General features: G+C 36.5%; 1 protein-coding gene across 1 annotated transcript in view; it reads left to right on the top strand.

Moving 5' to 3' along the window:
• The window catches only part of GPC6 (glypican 6), a 1,085,256-nt gene that overhangs the window by 821,556 nt on the left and 251,616 nt on the right, over positions 1 to 12,084 (top strand). The gene's annotated exons all lie outside the window — the stretch shown is intronic.

Below are 12,084 nucleotides of genomic sequence, written 5' to 3'. Positions count from 1 at the left end.
GAAGGAGTGGAAACCTCAAGTTGTGAATTTGTGTCAAACAATGTCAGTGACTACCACAATCATGTTTTAGATTCCCATTTTTTTTCATAATTATTCCTTTCCACACTCATATTACTCAAACACATAAAGCACTATCTTCATTAGTATCTCTGAGCATTGCTCTGAAGTTCCCATTAATTACTATGGATCTCAATTATCTTCAGCAGGAAACTAAAGATTCAAACTAAATGCTCTCTTCTAAATTTTAAAGTTTTATGATTGCACTGTGGAGTTATTAAGTTATATTGGATTGTGTAGTTATTTATAATGTGCTTTTAACTCATTTTTTAAAATGTGCTATCATTACTCCACATTTAGAGCTCACAAAGAGTAAGGAATCTCTCTGTTATCCTCAACCTCAGAATGAGTGGAAACTATAATGAGTGAGCTATAAGCTGTGCTGGCCAGGTGCTGCTTACTCTCAGATCTATCCCACCTCTTTTGTCTACTTGCCTCTATACAGTAGAGAACTACATTTCCCAGAATCCCTTAATCTTTTAGCTTCTGGGTCATTTCAACCAATCAAAGGTACTCTTGGGTCCAGAAAAAGAAAGAAGCACTTTCACCTTTCTGTGGTCCCATCCCTCACCAGAAACTCTGGCTTCTATTCTTGGATATCTTTTTTTCCTGTTGTCCCTATATTGTAACAGAGTTAGTGGCCTCCTTCATTAATTTCCGGATCATGGTTCCATCTCCAGTTTGGCTTCTCAGCAATGCTGTTGTCAGTATAACTAATTCCCTGCATTAAATATGTTCTGTTTGAAAACCACTCTGCATCTAGAGTGGTTTCTCTTTCCTGGTTTTCTGTTAGATCCTGCCTAATTAAACATCCCAAAACAAAATTGAAAGGTTCTGATAATTTCCTTTTAGGACTATGGTGATATAAAGAAAGGCCAAATAGACACTTTTCTCCTTAAAATGAAGGAGGTCAGTAAGATAAATGGAATGTATAGGGGACCAGAGAGGCAAAATTTTTAATAATAGTCCCAGTCCTTTCTCTCTCCATTAGCAGGCTTCCACACAAAGTAGTCCACTTCCTATATTTTTTCCTCGTTTCTAAAATAAGAGTTTTGTGCAACAACATGAATGAATCTCAAACATCATGCTCAATGAATGAAATTAGACACACAAAAAATACATTATAGTGAAGTTTCATTCTTATGAAGTTAAAGCAGATAAAGCTAATCTATGAGAATAGAAGTCAGAGTAATGGTTGCCTTGGTGGAGGAGAGAGAGAGAATAAAAACAAGTAAATTTTTCAGGGTGATGACATGTTGACTTGGGTGTTGTTTACATGGGTGTGGATATTTGTTAAAACTCACCAAACAGTAACTTAAGATGTGTACATTTTTACTGCACGTAATTATACCTCAATATTTAAAAAAGGAAAAGGGGCACTGAGAAAGACAATTATTTAATTAGTTAATTAAACCAACAAGGGGCTTGGATTGTGTGTCTACAGCAGCGGTTCTCAACCTGTGGGTCGAGACCCCTTTGGGGGTCCAACGACCCTTTCACAGGGGTCGCCTAAGACCATCGGAAAACACATATATAATTACATATTGTTTTTGTGATTAACACTATGCTTTAATTATGTTCAATTTGTAACAATGAAATTGGGGGTCACCACAACATGAGGAACTGTATTAAAGTGTCGCGGCATTAGGAAGGTTGAGAACCACTGGCCTACAGGCTTTCTTTTAACTCTGAAATTGATTCTTTTCTACTGAAGAATTTGGATGAAATAAGAAAAAAGAGAGAGAGAAAGTGAAATTAGGCTTTAAGACAATTAAAAGTCATTCTACAAACACGTATTTTAAAACTTTTTTAGAGTTCATGCTTGCTTATTAAAAGAGCAGGGTTGGAAACCACCTGCTTAAATTTTAATTCCAGCAACATAAGTGATTAGCCCTGGGAACTTGGGCAAATAACTTAAGCCCCTATTCCTGCATTTCAAGATATATATTACAGAGTTAATGCTAATATCTAACCCAGTGGGTCAGTGTGAGGATTAGATGAAAGAATGTATGTATGTATAGCTTTCGGCATATTTCTTGGCACATAATAAATGATTAAGAGATGATGATGAAGAGGAGGAGGAGGAGGAGGAGGAGGAAGAGGAGGAATCTTTCCAGAAACTTCTACATATATATAGTAGCAAATAGATAATTTGAATTCATCACTTTTGTTAACAAATAGAATCATATGCACACCATTTTGCAGATTTCTTTTTTATTATTTAATGTATCTTATGCCTTTTTATGTTAGTATATAAAGGTCTTCAATGAGATCATACTATTGGGGGATGGACCATTGATTAACATTTAAGATCTCTTGGTGTCTTTATTATTATACATAATACTGAAATGAACATTCTTGTATGCAATATATAAAGGATATAAAGTTTGTTTTTGCTTTTTTTTAAGCAGAAAGAACTTCTAACCACTTCACTGTCAGTGTTAACTTTTTTATTTCAAACTAACCCTGTCCACAAGGCCTCCTCGCTTTTTTATTTCGTCTGAGTTTCCTACGTCAGGCTGGCAGTTGATGGGATACAAAGGAAAGGTTGTTAACTTTCATACTCTTGGTTTTCTACAGTGAAGCAATGGGCAATAAATCATAATTCTGAAAGAAATGTACAAGAGCAAGTAAGTGTAAATGCCATACCACAGTCTCAGAACAGAAAATATATTCAGTGTGCTTAGCAGACGTAAAAACCCAGCCTAAGCAGGCATCTGAGTGTGGACACGATCCTAAGGGCTGTCAGAAGGAGAGGAGATTGGGACTAAGGCTTCAAAAATATAATTTTGAATTAGAATAGTAAACCTCTTTGAAAACTATTCAGTTACTATAAATATGAAGGCAAATAACATCAAACCAGCTCATCCTAAAGACTACAAGGTCCTGTGGCATATTTTTTCTTCAGCGTGAAAGACCATGAAGTCACTCTGCTTTGTGAAGAAACCTGGTGGGAGTAGAGAAAAGTTTTAATAAGCTTATAGCTACTCTGACAGTTGAGTAATAAATACTAAGCATTACTTTATAGGCATGAGTAAGTATAACACCTTCACAGGCTGTTTCTGTAACATATGGACTGTTAAGTGCTTCAGAAATAATTTGTTTGTTTTTGCAGCTCATAGTTTAACGTAATGAAGCACTATTGAGTTGAATAACTAGACAAGAAACTCCTCAGTTATGGGAAATTATATTCTGAATTAATGAATTGCAAATTATAAGCCAATCCAACTCCCATAAATATTATGAGAAAAGAAGTAGCAGTACTACCTACACAAATTTTCAAGGCAAAATTATTCTGTGACGAGAAAAAGATTTAAAGCACAATTAAGGTTCCTAAAATATAAGTACTTAAGAAGAAACCCACCATATGTTTAAAATTACCCAGGACTGCATTTATGATCTGTGATAAGTATATATTTTCTGGAATGCAGAAAACCTCTTTAAATATTTTCTGTTTTATTTTTATGGCATTATTGTGCAATTCACCTCTAGCAATTCATAATGGGCTTTAAAATTTCAAAATAAAAATAAAGATTTTTATTCTGTGCCTGTGATAGTTATTTCACTTTACATGGAAAATACTAACTCATTGGTGAAGATACAAATAACTTAAAATGACTGAATTAACAAGCTGTATTCTGGGAACATTTGGTTAACACAGCTCTACGATACAAGTACTAAGTTTTATTCGAGTTTGAATGTTAATTAATTTAGTAAATGATGATCTTGTGAATGGTCTTCAGTCTCTGTATGCATAAGATCATTAAGAAATAATCTGTAATTCTAATGAATCATTTTCTAAAAATTGGTTTAAGAGTCCAAAATATAGAAACAACACAATAAATAATCTGGAGTCAGAAGTGTTGAAATCCAAACTGGCTGCATCTCAAAATAATTATAGAACCCTAGGCAAGTGTTATGCAAAAAAAAAAAAAAAAAGGTTTCATAGTCTAATAATTTAGGGAATCTGAGATTAACATGAGTGCCAGACAGAAAGAGAGATGGGTAGTGGGAGAGAGATTTCTCAGAGACTTGAGTAAAGAGGGAATCGTTTCTGCCAGTAACCTCTGTTGACCTTGGAGCCCTCCCTGCCCCCTTTTTAAGTGAAACATGTGGAGAACACTCATGGGGAAAGGTCATTCCAGACACGAGGAAATCTTGGTCGTTTTACAGTTGGGGTGTGAACATGTACAGTGTAGGAGACTCAGTGGGGCAAAGCTGCTGCAAAATTGATGGGATTCAAAACTTCTCAAGGATGATTCTAGCTAAGTGTTCTTCTTTGCTTCCTATACATTTATTTAGTACTAGAGGCTCTGGCCTGTGGGGATCGGCCGAAACTGGCTCTCTGACATACCCCAAGGGGTCCCAGATTGCGAGAGGGCAGGTCTCGGATGACGGACCCTGGAATCGGGCTCCCTCCTCTCTGGTTCTGGGTGTGCCACCTGAGAACCACAGCTGCCAAGTCACTGCAGCTCGGCAGCTCCTACATTGAGCGTCTGCTCCCTGGTGGTCATTGCATGTCAGGGCTACCAGTCGGACGGTTGGACGGTCGCTTAGGCTTTTATATGTATATAGATTGGATCAGAGTAGTCCTAGTTTCCTGAAACTACTGGTATTTCTCACATGTTCAGGCCTAACACCAAAGTGACAAAGGAATGACATGTTTTCATCAAAGTGTGCTTCTTCCTTTTCAATATGTGTAAGCTTTGAAAGTTCTTGTCATCAGGATTCTCATCATCCCTGAGTGTTCTAGTTTAACCAAGACACTGGAGTCTTGTGGAAGCTCCCTGAAGAGGTTATTTTTTTTTACCTAGAACTCATTTTCATTACTTTTAAAATGAGGAAGGTAAAGAGACCCCAAGATCTCTTCCATGTCTAAAGATCTTTATGGAATCACAGCACCACATCCTCTCCCCAGCCTCTGGGTCTCCTACAGCTATTAATGTTACCCCCCCCCCCCTTCTAAATTAGCCAGTAAAGTCGAGAGTATTTTTTCCAGGAGATTTATTCGAAAGGTACAGCATTTACATTGCACAAAGACCAATTATTTTTTCTCCAATTAATTTTTATAGACTAGCTAATTTGTCACTTTGTCAAATGATGAAATAGAGTAAATTGTAGAAACCCACCAAACACCTGATCAAAACCCAACCTATGAATATGTTTTCTAAAGTAAACAGACTATATTGAAGAGTTGGTTCTAGAATTCAATAAACATGGTGGGCAGAACAAATTGGAAGATAACTGCAAATAAAATAAAATTGCAAAGGTTCATATATCTTTTAAGTATTTTATCGGATGTTGATGTTCCTGTACTGTTGACTTGAAGCATTATTATTCCTATGAAATGTTGAATCTCATTCTATTACTTGAAGAGCTCAATTGTGATTTGTTTGAAAGATATTGAGTACCTACTGTGAACCAGATACTCAACTAAGAAGGAAGAGGGATACAAGAATTAGAAAATGACCCCATGATTCTGTCTGGATTTCCACATTAGTAAAGCAACACTATATACCCAGCATACAGATACTAACCAGTGACCCCCTCCCCAAAAATCTAAGTGCTTTAAAAACACATGACCCCAAATAAAATTCTAACTTTTAAAGTTATAATGTGAAATAGCATATTATAAAAAGCACAGCCAAAATATCATGACTTAAAAAATGTCACACTTATAAAAATTAAAAGCTAAACTGAAAAATCATAACAGGGGATGTAGTCATTTCCTCTTCCACATGTTATGTTGGTAAAAAGTGTTCACTCCTCTATTTTGATTTTAATATCAGTATTAATTCCTAGGTCTCACCTAGGATTGGTATGCCAGCTTGACCCTAAGATCTCTGTTTCCCTTTATAAAACAATTAAAACAGAGAGCCTAAGGTTAATAAGAGCTTTTATAAATTCAAATTTCCAGGTATGACTTCACGATGCAGGGCTTCACTTGTTTTTCACTGAGTAAGCGGGACCCCTTCCGTGATTATATTTTGGCGGGGAAGAGGTTGGGAAAGTAAATTTAGTATACCTAAAAAGAACATAAACAGCATCACCCCCCGAATGTTAAACCCATTAAAAGAACAAGGAGCATTTCATGGGTTACTGATAACAGTACCTCTGTCAGGGACAGGAGGCCAGATTGAAGCATAAATAGAGCCATTGTGTGCATTCCCGAATCTACAAAGCTATCCATCCTCAAAACTGATCCACCTCCTGCCAAAGACAGGTAGACATAATGAATACACAAAAGCAACCTTTTCTTTTTTTGTTTGAGAGAGCCACTCACAAAAAAAACAAGTTATTAGGACATTAATCATCAGCTGAAAACAGCATTCCAGTAAAAAACAGCAACATCAACGTAAATATGCACGTCATAAAAACACTTGCAAAGTTCGACATGTATTACTATGTAGTTAAAAGCTAATATTTCTGAAGCTAACTTTTGAAATCTTTTTTATTTTCTTAAAAGCAATAAAAATTTAGACACAGTTGAGTTCAAATACCCACCTATGAATGCTGTATTACTTACTAAATTTCGTTTAAAATTGTAAGCATTAAATAATCTTTTAAAGATTGGGAATTTTTGACCCCTTCATCCCAAAGATAGCAAACCAAGGTTTAGCAAACCTTGTGAATGGCAGTGCTCAAAGATAATGCAGGCCCTCCCTCAGCTTCGATGTCAGCATCATTTCCTTTACAGCGTGCTACCCTTTCTCTCACTTAAGTAGATCCTAAGAAGGGCCACATTTACATACTTTGCAAGCTGTCTTAAAATGTAGTTCCCCTGGCATTCATGCCGAATGCCTCAGTTTTGTCTGTTACTGTATTTTATTTATTCTTTAGAACCCTTTAAGCTCATAAACATGCCCATTAGTTTTACAAATTACCACATTACTCATAAATGAGTTGTCCTCCCAATATAGCACATAACTTATTGTTGCATTTTATTGGACCATTTATAATAAAATTATGGTAAGTATTAAATAATCCTTAGAGAAGAAACATATTCATCATTTTAGCAAAGGCATAAGTGTTACATTTTCTTCTAAGGTACTTGTAGACAATTTATATTCAGAACATCATGCTGTTTCTTGGAGAGGACTTCTGGGTTTTTATTTGGGGCCATTCCCTCTGTCTTACCTCCTCACTGGGTTTCTTATAAAAGCCTAAGCCATGTGCAGTGTTCTTATTTTCATAGTCTAAAGAAAAATGATTTGCTCCTTCCAAATCACATGAGATCTATTTAATTTGTTCTTTAGGTGAGAAATTCAAGGTCAGCGTCAAAGCCTGAAATCACATCTTCCCCCTGTCATCCACTCCAAACAGAAACATTGGCACTAACACATGACCTTCAGAATAGCAGCAGCCGCCCTGTAAAATCCAACAGTGTTTTCCTCGCAAATAAGAAATGTGGAGCCACAGACCTAAGCACGCTTTTAGATTCATTGAAATCATACCTATCTAGCTGAAACCAAAGGTGCCCTAATCATGGGACACCCAAAAAATTCCCTCCTTTTTTTCTTAGTATTCACAGATATGGAGCTACCAGGAGCCATCGTAGAGATTAGCCCCATGTAATGAAAGCTGAAATGCAAAGAAGAACAAAGAAAAAAACTGGTTAAGGCACACTGAATTAATTATATCTGAGATTTGACTTACACATTAGATGATTAAATATGTGCATTTGAAAGAGTCCCTGAAGGCAGTCTAGTTTCTTTAAATAATTGTCCAGGGCCTTTTGGCTAAAGTGACTTTCCCCGTGTAGCTCGCTTTGGTTATCTTAATTTGTCAGTGTCTTAGTTTTGTGCTTTCTTCATGCCTTATCTTTAATTTAATTCAATAAGCATTTTTGGAGAACAACATAGACAGAGAACAGTGCTAGGGCTTACAGAGGAATGGAAAGTTGAAAAGTTGGCCCCTCTTACCGTGCAAGAGTTGCCCTCTAATGCAGGAGACAAATTCGCAAGACTAATGCATTGGTCATTGCACCAATAACTCCAGTCCCAACACAGATTCCTGTCATTTATTTTTGTTATAATAGGAATTTATTGAATCAGATGCTGAGTTAGTAGGAACAGATAGAGTTAGGAAAAAGAACACCTTGTTTGCAGAATAGGAGGGAAACCAGATAAACAGCTGATTTCCAATACAGGATGGTGAGCACTAAGGCACCCTTGTCCTGGGATGCTACGGAAGCACCAGGAGGGAGCTTGGGGCCTCCAGGAAGAGTTGATTTCCAAGTTGAATCCTGAAAATTTGTGGTAATCAGAGAACTTCCGAGGTTAAGCAGTTTCCAAGTAGAACAGCACCTCTGAACCTGCAGTTGTCCCTATCTTTTCAATGATAAAATCAAATTTCAATTTTCTCTTTCTCTCTTTTTAAATGATTTCATTCAGATTTATATTTCTCTGGTCCTTTTATCAAATGTTCCTTGAATTTTGGTATTCTATTATACCCTCCGGTATATAACTTCAAGGAATTAAGAAAATAAAAGACAGGATCAGAAGCAAAATGAGAACCAATTGAATGGTATTTACATAATACGAGGTGTAGTACTGCAGTGCCTGATAGTTCCTTTGTGTTCATTAGCATGTTATTGTTCCTTTGTGTTCATTAGCATGTTATTCGGCTACAATTAACATTTAGTTTTAATTTGAGTTGGTAGATGTGAATTCTGTCACAATACACTAAAGTCGGTTATGTTTGGCTCTGGGGAGCTGGAGAACCACAGCTGCTCATGGAATGTTAAAAGTATGTAATGATTGTTATTAAAATAACAGATAAAATTATTATGAAAAATACTAACAGCCAGGGCTGTTGTGAGCATTCACAAGCAATGGCTCATTTAATCCTCACAGAAACAGCTAGGAACCGCCATGTCCCATGCACAGATGACGCAATTGAAGCTCAAAGAATCCAGTAGCAGAACTGGGATTGAAATTCAGGTCTAAAGGCACTGCTTTCAACAATGTTGTTTAGAAATATGGTTTCTATAATCTAACCAAAATAAACTGATAAACAAAATAGATCCAGAGACATAGAAGCATGGAACAGACTGTCCAAACTCAGAGGGAAGGTGGGGGTAGGTGGGTGGGTGGGTGAGAAGATATCAACCAAAGAACCGATACGTATATATGCATAACCCATGGACATAGACATTAGTGTGGTGAAGGCCTGGGATGAGTGGGTGTGGATGTTGGGGGGAGGTCAGTGGGGGGAAAAAGGGGGGCACCTGTAATACTTTTAACAATAAAGACAAATTTAATAAAGAAAAGAAACGTCGTTTCACTAACTAAATGGCTGGCTCCCAGGTCATCTGATACCTCCAGAGGTAAGGGCGGTATCGGGGGAACTCCGATTTAGCCGAGTAGATTTGAAGTCTCAACACTTTGAAAGGCAAAACTCAAAATGTTAGAGTGCAGAATAAGGAAAGTTTTATTGATCGAGAAGATGACAACCGAGAAGATGGGAGACCTAATGGTGCCTCACATCCATCTTGCTCGCTGGACTAGGGGAAGGGTTTGTAAGGAGCTAGGGAACAGTGTGCAGGAGTGCCGATGAGGCACGTTTTCATTGGAGGATCTTGGAACTTGGCTATAAAGGGCATCAACACCGGATCTTCCAGAGCAACGGACCCTTGGCTTCTGAAAGTGTCTCACTGTTCAAGTTTTGATCATGTTCAGGTCCTTTGATTCTGTGAGGGCGGGGTGCTGCGGCGAGACTCTGGTTTTGGGTGCAGCTGGAGGCCAAAGTTCTCTCCTCTGCTCATGCTTGGGGGCGTGGCCCACAGTCCTGGTCTGCTGCCCCTGAAAAATATCTCAGCCTCTCGACAAACAGGATAGGACCATTTTGAGCTGGCTCTGCAGCTACAATAAGATAAAAATAACACACACACACACACACATACACACACACAAACACATACACACACACTATCAAACATGTTGAACAGAGAAAAGAATCGGGATTTTTCTACAGTGATCTATTCACTATCAGCCAATGACCATTGAATAGTATGCACTTAATATGCTACAGTCACTGGGTGAATGAAGGGAAAAAGTCAAAAACTCTCTTCCTAGTATGTTGCTCATTTTGGTATCGGTTTTAAGTTGCAGTTGGAGAATTCTCACTAAAAACTATATTTTACTCTTCACCTCCCTTCTGTGTTGGTATTACCACTGTGAAGAAAGCTTATATTCTTTTTCTAAATATAATTTTGTATCCTCTGATATTCTTCCTGAAATCTTATTGAATATCCCATTGACTGCACTATCTTTCTAGGATAGATGTTCTAGAAAGTGCTGTAATTGTTGTGTGGTGTTATTTTATGATCACCCCTGGTAGGATTTGGAATCTGTCCCTACACCATGTGAAGATACATTGGAAAGAATACACACCTACATTTGATTTTTGAGGATTCTAAAAGAACCTTTAGAATATATATAATTTTTCCCCTTGGCCTTGGATAGTGTTTAGAGGAAAAATCCAAAAGTTCAGAGTAAGGTCTTAAAGTGATGTATCAAAATAGGTGGTATGATTTGTGGGCCATTTTATTTTAGTGGGGAAATTGGGTGGCTTATCAGCACACACATACACACATTTTATTTTAATAGGACATCGGATAGCTTATCAGCATACTAGTACATATACACACACCTTCTTGTCATTATAAAACTAGTATATACTCTGATAAACATTTTGGAAAATATAGAAAAATACAAATAAATGTATTCATAATCTTATAACACACGTAAAGATGCTGTTAATACTTTAGGATTTTCTCTTTTTAAAAATAAGTAATTCTGCTTTTGTAGTTAAACCAATTGATATTTAAAAGGGGAAGAGGACTTTTTTTGTTAACTATAGTTGAATGGATTGAAAAACCAGCAAAACAGACCACTTTGAGACATTTAAACCAGGCATGCCTTGCTCTTCTTACTAAACCTGGCTTCCTAGAATATTATATATAAACATATATTTCTATCATATGTTTAGTATGCTATGCTATATCACCTTATGTAATATTATATGCTATTGCATGGATTTCTGTGACTAGACATCAAAATATGACTGGGTAACACTATGTTAAATTGCTTGGATGCTAAGGACCACGTCTGTTTGCCTTTTCTTTGTTTTTATGGGTTTTTTAGTATTTTTCAAATCACCTCCACAGAATATGTAATATGGACTCAATAAATTTTCATTGAATTAAATTGTCTTCTCCACAACATCACTAGACAGCAAATATAATCCTTATTACTCTTTTGATCAGAGCAACACATTTCACATAATGAACAAAAATGTGTGTCTCTAACAGCTCTGTCAGTAGCAAAAATCCAAAATAATTACACAGAAGAAATGAGCATTAGACTTATGTATTTTGCAATAAAAAGGTGCATTCTTTTGAAGCGATTTCTTTTTTAAAAATGATGTAATAAAGGAAAGGGGGAACTGCTATTTAAAATCTAAATCACAGCTCTGTGGAGGTGATCCAGTTTGCTTAGTTAATTCCTCCTCCTTCTCCTCCCCCTACCCACTCTGATCACACCCAAATCTGACCCTGCCAATGTTAGTAAGTGGTTCTATACCTTAAATGAACATGATTGAGCTTTAAAGATTCACCTAACGTGTTTAAAGACTTTATTCAGATGCTTGTAAAGCTTTAAATTCCTGACTGCTTTTTGTGTTTGTTTGTTTGTTTACCTCCTATTCTTTTAGGAGACTTTTCGAATTTTGAAGTTTTCTTGAATAATTTGTTACTAAACACTGATATCATTTGCAATAGTGTTCTTCCTGTGTTCTTTCTGCTTGTGCATCATAGGAATATTTTTTTTATTGGCTGATAACTTCTAAAATAAAAAATGTAAAAACAGCAAAATAGAATCAACTAGAATTTCTAGTTTGTTCAAGAATATGTGTTTGTTTCTCTTTATAGTGCTTTATAGGGAGATTTTTCCATGTTACTTTTTATAGGACTTTTTATTACCAGTAAAGAGAGAAGTGATTTTATCTTAGGAGAATTTTTCATGG

This window comes from Myotis lucifugus, unplaced genomic scaffold, assembly GCF_000147115.1.
Source record: "Myotis lucifugus unplaced genomic scaffold, Myoluc2.0 scaffold_64, whole genome shotgun sequence".
NCBI lineage: Eukaryota > Metazoa > Chordata > Mammalia > Chiroptera > Vespertilionidae > Myotis > Myotis lucifugus.
Note: the sequence above shows the minus strand (reverse complement) of the source record. Positions and strands in the feature narration are given on the sequence as shown.